The following is an 8484-nucleotide window of genomic DNA, read 5'->3' as shown; positions in this document are numbered from 1 at the left end:
CTTGCCTCTTGAAGTTAAGAACTTGTTTTGAACATTTAGACCCAATCAATTTTTCTTCCATATAATATACACGGGTTTAGAGTTCCAACATGAATGGTAAGTATACTATAAGCAATGTATCGCGACACAAAAAATACTCAAGCGTAACGAAACATTCGAAATACAATAGAGTCACCAATTTATTTATTCTAAAAGAAAATGGAAAATATCTATAAAATAATTAAAGAAAAAGAAAATGATTGTCACAATCAAATTCGGGTTCGGGAATCGGTTATGCGCGGGGAAGGTATTAGCATCTCACACATCTGTATACTCAACAAGAACCATATAATTAGTTTTACGAAAGAGTGGTATCCTAATGGTATTTGTTTTCTTCTAATTATTAAAAGTGTTATTTAAATGGAAAGAGAACTACAAATATGTTATATATTAGGGTGCTTGACAAGATTGTGAGTCTTGCTCCTACATATCCTCAGGTGCGATGAGGAATTCAAAGCTATATAGTTCTTAACAAGACAAATGTATATTTGATTTTTTTTGTTATAGTGCTTAATGAGACGTTAAATGTAGCTCCTACGTATCCTCTGGTGCAATGAGGAATTCAAAGCTACGTAGTTCTTCGCAAGAAAAAGATAATTTTGGATTTTTTACTTGAAGAGACATTGAATCTCGCTCTAGTGTATCCTCGGGTGTGATGATGAATACAAAGCTATGTATTTCTTTGCCAAAAATCAGCTATGTATTGATTGATTTTAGTGAATGAGGTTTAGATCGCATTCTAGAGGTTAAACGCCGCTTGTATGCTCGCGCATGAGAGGCTTAAGCGCTTGTTTCTATCGTGGTAGAATTGATCTCGTTTGGTCATATTCTAGTAGTTAAACATTGCTTGTATACTCACGCATGAAAGTCTTAAGTGTTTTTCGTATCGCGTTAGAATGGATAAATTGTTTCTTTGTGAGAAGGTTTGATTTTTGATTGCACTGGGGTAAAAATGAGCTTGATTGGTTGAGTTTGTTTTTGGGCGGAAGACGAGTATTCAGACGATAAGCTATTACGACTATCATGCAAATACTTGGGGACTAGGATGGATATTATGTCTAACTAATCATTTCTCATCCAAGTTATTTTATGAAATTTGTGAGGCAAATTAAGTCATGATCCCATAAGGGAAGACATACGTTCAAACGGTAAGTTATTATGGCTATCATCTGAATACTCGGGGACTAGGATTGATATTATGTCCAACTAATAATTTTCCATCCCTAGTCAGAATAGACTAAATTCATTTAATTATTGTGTTTTGAACGGAAGAAGAATACTCAAACAGTAAGCTATTACAACAATCATCCAAATACTCGATGACTAGGATGAATATTACTTCCAAGTAATCCTTTTTTATCCGGTTTTATTGTGAAAAAATATATGAGGCACTATTTGGTTAAGCTTGAAAAGGAATTGATGTTAATCAAGTATTTGATTCGTATTCATTTGTAATTGATTTGATTTGGTTTTTGATTCGACGGTGAAGTGGTTGTGAAATGAAAATACACTAAATGTTGATCAAGTATTTGATTTTTGTTTTGGAAAAAAAGTTGATTTTATTTTACTTTTTATGTTATTTATTAACAATCAATCAACAATTAACTAATGAAAATAAAAATAAATAAAAACATAAAAAATAAAGTAAAAGAAGGGGAAAACACTATCAATACAAGGGTGCATAAGAAAATAAACATGGGATTGTCCCAAAACAAAAATAAATAAATAAAATACACACTATAAGGTGTGCCGAGCATAAAATATGAGATGTTGCTTAGAAGAATAAATCAAATGGGCTTGAAGCCCAAGAATGAAACTAATTGAAACAAAAGAGGGGGTGTCAATCCAGGAGGGAGTTGCCAAGAGCAACTGAGCCCAAGGCCCACCACAAAAATCCCGAAAAAAAACTTAGAGGTTTGACCAAACCCTAAGGTGATCCACCCCATGCCCGCTTTACTTCACTCTCTTAAAAATTTAATATTTAAATTAATAAAGTCAATCATAACCTAACATGTTCCCTTCTGAAAAAAAAAGTAAGATGTATCTAACGATGGAGAATGAATTTGGAAACCCAAATATCCATTCCTCATTCACGTTCCAAACCAGAAACATAAACAACAAAACTAATTCACATCCATTCTAAAACTCAAATCAAGACGGAACTCAACAAAAGAATGATGCAACCATTGGTTTCGAGTTCAAACATGCACAAATAATCAAACAACAAATCACAAATTATCATCAATTAGAAAAATCTGCAAATAAAAAATTCAATATAAAAAGATTCGACCCGATCTCGATTTAATGTTTCAGGTGAAAATGAGCATGGAAATGCGTTTAGATTCATCTTAGGATTGATTTGTTGTGTTTATTTTGCTGCAACAGATTGGAATTACAAAATTCAGGTTTGTACTCTTGAGTTTTCAAGAACACTCATGAACACCAAACCCTTAATTCATCAAACAATTGTTCGCTGTTGATTTTGGCGAACAACCTCTGGTTTTCCAAAACTTATCGAATTGGGTTACTTGCAGGATCAACCATACAAATCCTAGGACATGTGCAAATTTAAATAACTTTGTAACTCTTTAGAACAACCTTTGTATCCTCTATTTGATTTACTAAGTCTTTCATGTATGAAAGATATTGACTAAAAGTGCTTAAGTAAAAGTAAACTTAACAAGACTAAGATAAATGGCGAAAAATAAATGGCGAAGAATAATTTGCATAAAGTAAATGCAAAGGATAAATGACTGGTAAATGTAAAGGAAAATTGGTAAAGAACTTTGAAATTTATAAGATAAAACTTTAAAGAAATGATGTTTGTTCACACGTACATTTTCCAGATAAGACTCTTTTCTCTCACACGGGTACTTTGAGTATTTTGCAGGAATTTTGTACAAGTTTTTTCACACACATTTTGATAACAACTATCCTATTTATATACAAACAAAATAACTGTCACTAACGAAGAAATCCTAAAACTATGACACTTGGCTCTCTGCATAACTTCCTTTCGCCAGGTGCTTCCACGCGTCTTCTGCCAAACGTCATAACTCTTTTGAATTTGAATTTCCGCTTTACGTCGAAACGACGCGTCTCCTCAGACTTGTCGAATTGTCGAAATATCATAACATCATCCATACTTGTCAAAGACGTCTTTTCATCTGCAGATATCTTCTTCTGTCGAAATATCGAACCACCAATCTATCGAAGTGTCGAAAACACTTATCAACTAAACTGTTGAAAATGCTCTTCAAGTATATATTTCCAATTTTTTTTTCTTTTTGCAAGCATCTCCATTGTCGAAAACACTATTCTGCTTATTAATTTCATGGCGTAAAAAATACATGTATACAAATTGCCCCCCAACAAAGATGTTTCGACTATACTGGAGAAACAATCATTTGTTGTCAACCAATATTTTGATGCCATGTCATTTAATTCCACTATTTCCCAACTTTTATAATCTCAAGTTCCCAAACAGATTCATCATTACACTTTTTCAGAAACGTCATGTCTAGCCCACGTTTAGACCTTACCCCCTTCATTTCCTACACCTAACATCATGGCCTTTTTCAACTTCCACATCTTCATCATCACCGTTGTGATTCAGCCATGTGTCCCACGATTATCATAAAAAACGCAAACGTTTTTATCATCTTCCCTTATAAATACTCACAACCTATTTTCTCTGAAACTTTTTTTTTACGCTTCAAACTTTCTTCTTCATACCCATTTTCATACGTTCAACTTTCCTGAAAAAATTTCTTTGTTCTTCTCAACAATGGCTCCTCCAAAATCTTCCAGCAGCAAACACTCCAAGAAGACCCAAGATTCAACTCTTCATCCCGCGCACGAGTTGAACGGACCAATGATTGTTGGAAACCAACAATACGTTCCTGAACCTCCCAATGAGAGAGAGAAGGAATGTATCTACAAATCCCAGGTATTAATTCCTGTTCTTGTTTCTGGTATTTGTCACGCTATGTTAGGTCCACTCCCCAATCCAGATATTAAACCAGATCGTCTGAAAGAATTTTTTCCCACCTATTTCCATACCAAACCTATAGGTGCTAGAGTAAAACCTCAACCTCAAGAGAAAACTGTAGAACAAATTGACCCACAAAGTTCGACTGATGATGGAGAGTTGAATTTAACTTATTTGAATTATGCTAGGATCTTTAGAACTTGTCCATGGTCGAAAAACCCTTCAGACTATTTATCTTGGCTAGATAAGGTTGAAAAGATTAAAGGAGATTCCTGGAAGGAAATAGGTATTTTCGACCTCATTCAATTGTCGAGAGTAGGTCCCAACACTTGCCCCAATATGCTTTTAGCTTCACTCTATTTTTGGGACAATACCTATAACACTTTTCACCTTCCTTGTGGGATGGTCACACCCACTCTCTTCGACGCAGTAGCCATCGTTGGCCTTCGCCCCAATGGGATAGATTTCGACCCCACCAACCTAAATGAAGATTCTATAACTTTCGACACTAGCTTTGCTCCATACTCTTTATTCATGTCTCATTATCATGACAGGGATACCACAGAAGTCTCGGATGTCGAACATATAGCCTTTTTGACTCTATGGCTAACAAAATATGTGTTTTGCTCCCGTTCCCTCCAAGTTGCCAAAAGATTCATCACTATGGCCCATCAGCTTCACGCAGGAACCAAACTATGCTTAAGTGAACTGATTTTGGCGAATCTTTACGAATCCTTGAGTGAGAGTGTAAATCTTTTGAAAACCATCAAAGACCAAGGTAAAATCAATTTGTCAGGACCTTTCTAGCTTTTACAACTATGGCTCAATGCCACCTTTGAAGCTTCTCTTCCTGTAAAACACGAAGTGAACGAAGAAAAAGTGAAGGACAGGACTGTCGAATGGCCTAGGTTGGTGCAACTAACACCAACTGATGAAGGAATTAGCCTTCGACAAGCTTTCAACGGTTATGTCATGATGTTTGCCAAAAGGTATCATTTCACTTCGACCATGGCACCCTTTGCTAGTAGAAAAATTGGACCTGAATGGTTTACCCAACAACTGCCCTTGGAAATGCAGAAGGATGAGAATATATATTTGGATGTTTGGGAATCATTTTTAACCCCCAGGCTCCTTTTTTCCCATCATAACGTAACCAAAACCCAAATAGCTTTGATAGTCTACCAACCCAATCTCGTTGCTAGACAGTTTGGCTTGATCCAAATAAAACCTCGACCCATCTTCCCAAAGAAAGGACCTATCATTTTTTACAACTCCCTTCATAATGAAGATGAGAGCAAAGAGCTGTCGATGAAACTAACTGATGATTCTCTTGATATTCGACCAGTGATCTTTCGACCATCTTTTCTCTGTACTCCTGAGTTTGATGAGTGGTGGAAGGATTATTATTCTACCAGATTCTTTGACGTAACAACCATCACCACACATTTAACAAATGCTTTTGCTTTCGTGCAGGATCGGACCAAAAAAGGTATTCAAAGACACATTAAAGAAATACAAAAATTTCAAAAATATTTCGAAACCGTGTATAGACCTGATAATCTTAGTCGAACCATACGCGAAACAACAATAATTTTAAAACAGAAATTGACGGAGAGGTTTGAAAAATTGTCATTGCCCTCACATGTTCGACCAGAAGCGCGCTATGACATGGCTTTCAGCTGTCATCCACCAAAATTTCCTCCTCTACCAACTGCTGAGTTTGGCGTGGGATTAAGCCCTCCATTTCCAGATTGGTTCGTTTGTGGGGACTATATGAAAATTCTTCGTCAATATTACAAAAAACCTGCTGAGCGTGTGGTTCCGACTAAGTATCATCTGGACGATTACCAAGGACACCTTCATATTGGAATAGAACACGTTCGCGTGGAAAGTCCCATTCTTGAAGGTGTTAACAGAAAACACGATTTTTCTTTTGTTACTCTAACTATATTATCATGTATTTCTTATATTTGTTTCTAATTTTCCTTTCTTTCCTTAGCCGTAAAGATCCCTACCAAGAAAGCTTCCGTCGAAGCGTCACCAGGTGCTGCTAAGAAACCTTCGACAAAGGTACAAACCTCACCCTTTTCATTTATTCTTTTTCCTTTTAAGAAATTAACCGGCTTTGGTCTGCATGACTAGGTAAGTCGAAAGCCTCCACCAGTCCAAAAAAGAAAGAAAGAAGAGGAGAAAAAAGAGGAGAGAGTTCCCAATGAAGAATATGGTGATGAATCTCCAGAGCCAAACCCCCTTCCTCAGAAGAAGAAGAAAATCAAGAGGGTCTCTTCCCAAAGATCCATTGTTAAGTCAGCTAAAAAAGATTTTTCAAGTACTCCAACCGCCAAACTTCAGTCGAAGGATACAGAGAGTGGGAAATCTAGTTTTAATATTGAGATTCCTGAGGTAAATCCTTATTTCAACTATCTATGTTCATCTTCATTGCATTTCTTTCTTCTAACTTAGAATTATTTTCAGAAACAATTGGCTGTCAAAGGAAAACCTACAGATAAAAACAAACCAAAACCTGATAGTGGTTCTGCTCTCAAAACTGTCAGCTCGACGTCCACTTCTCCGAAGGATTCGACAAAAGGATCAACAATGGAGATGGCACATACAAAAATTAATCCTGAACCTGAGAAGACTCTGGAAGAGACAGTCCAAGAAGAAGATATCCCCAAAAACGATCATGACAGGCAGACTGTAGCAGAATTCGACGCTACAATGAGTGAAGCTTTTGAAGATAATTCTCCTCCTCATCCAGTATTAAATGCTGCAAATAAGGGCGATGACACTGACATGGAAACTGAGGTCGAAGATGACCATGAAGAAGAAACTGTTAAAGATGAGGATGATCAGTCGAAACAACCAGATGCTGGGCAAACTTTAGGGGGAAGCACTCAACCCGCTCCTGACCAGACCAAAGGAAGTGCTATATCAACTGGTTCGACTGGTTTCTCTTGCGAAGAGCTTGAGAGTCTCAAGGTGCAGAGACCCTTAGAATATCTGAAGGCCATGCTTAGCGCTCGTCACAATTTTCAAGATTCTTCGCAAAGCAGTTCGACTACCTCTGGGGCCACTTCTGAAGCACAATCTCTTGACAACATCTTGACCAAGATTAAGACGAAAATCCTTGATGTTGATTTGTTCAAAGTTTTAGAAGAAAACGCCACTGCTCATATTGAACTCAAGAAGATTTTGAAACAAATATATGTCTTGGAAACTTCTGCTGAGGTTGGCAGTTTTGTGATGGAGCTGATGACCCTCATTGACTTGGCGACTGCAGACCTTCATCGTCAAAGAGATCTCTCCCAACAAATCTCCACAAAATCCGAGACTCAAGTTGCTGAATGGGATGCTGTTGCTACTTCGACTGACGAAGTTTCAAAGCTGCAGTAGCTTTCTGAAACTTATATTAAAGAAGTTGCTGCTTGTGATGATAATATCCAGAAATGGGAGAAACAAATAGCTGTTCTTCAAGAAAAAATCTCCCAATAGAAAAAGCGCAGAGCATCCATACAACAACCTAAGAAAAATGAGATTGACGACGAACTGAAGGTGGGTATTCGACATGCAGAAAGGGCTCAGCAACTTAGTCAAGAGATTGAGACTCTCTCTACCCACAAAAGTCTTTGTGATCATCGACTCCAGTTTCAGAAAAAGAAATTTGCCACATTGAAGGAAGCTTTTGCTAGTATCAAATTGTAGTCGAATTAGTTTAACAATTCTCAGCCCTTTGAGGCTTTCTTTGTAATAACTTTGGTGCCATTTTTGTTTGGCAAAGCTATCACAATTATTTTCACAATTATTCTACTGCTACTTTTACTTCTTGCAATATTGGCTTATATTTTTTCAAATACTTGCCATTTATCTTTAAGATTCTCTCGTCTTTTCCTATCTCTTCAATCTCATACGCACCATTTGAAAAACTTTTCAAAATCTGGAAAGGTCCTTCCCACTTAGGAGACCATTTTCCCATTAATCTATCTTTTCGATCCATAGGAAGGATTACTTTCCAAACAAGATCACCAATTAAAAAGGGCTTGAATTTTACTTTCTTATTGTAAAACTTTTTGACTCTTTCTTTTTGTCTCTTTATTAGATCCAGCGCACGCAACCTTTCTTTGTCTAAATCAACTAATTCGTCCATCATCATACTCCAATATATATCTGATGGGATTTCATGATGCCTTTGAACTCTAACTGATTGCAAATATATTCCGACTGGTAAAACTGCATCATGTCCATAGGTCAACTTAAATGGAGTCGAATTCGTTGCTTCTTTTGGAGACGTTCGGCAAGCCCACAAAACTTGATCTAAAGTTTTATGCCAGTTTTTAGGTTTTCTCCCCACATGCTTTTTGATCAAATTTATCACTACCTTGTTGGCTGCTTCAACTTGTCCATTGGCTTGAGCATAGTAAGGTGTCGAAGTAAGGAGTTTAAATCCTGTTTCT

This window comes from Lathyrus oleraceus, chromosome 5, assembly GCF_024323335.1.
Source record: "Lathyrus oleraceus cultivar Zhongwan6 chromosome 5, CAAS_Psat_ZW6_1.0, whole genome shotgun sequence".
NCBI classification, from domain to species: Eukaryota; Viridiplantae; Streptophyta; class Magnoliopsida; order Fabales; family Fabaceae; genus Lathyrus; species Lathyrus oleraceus.
The sequence above is the reverse complement of the archived record's forward strand: the minus strand, read 5'-3'. Positions refer to the sequence as shown.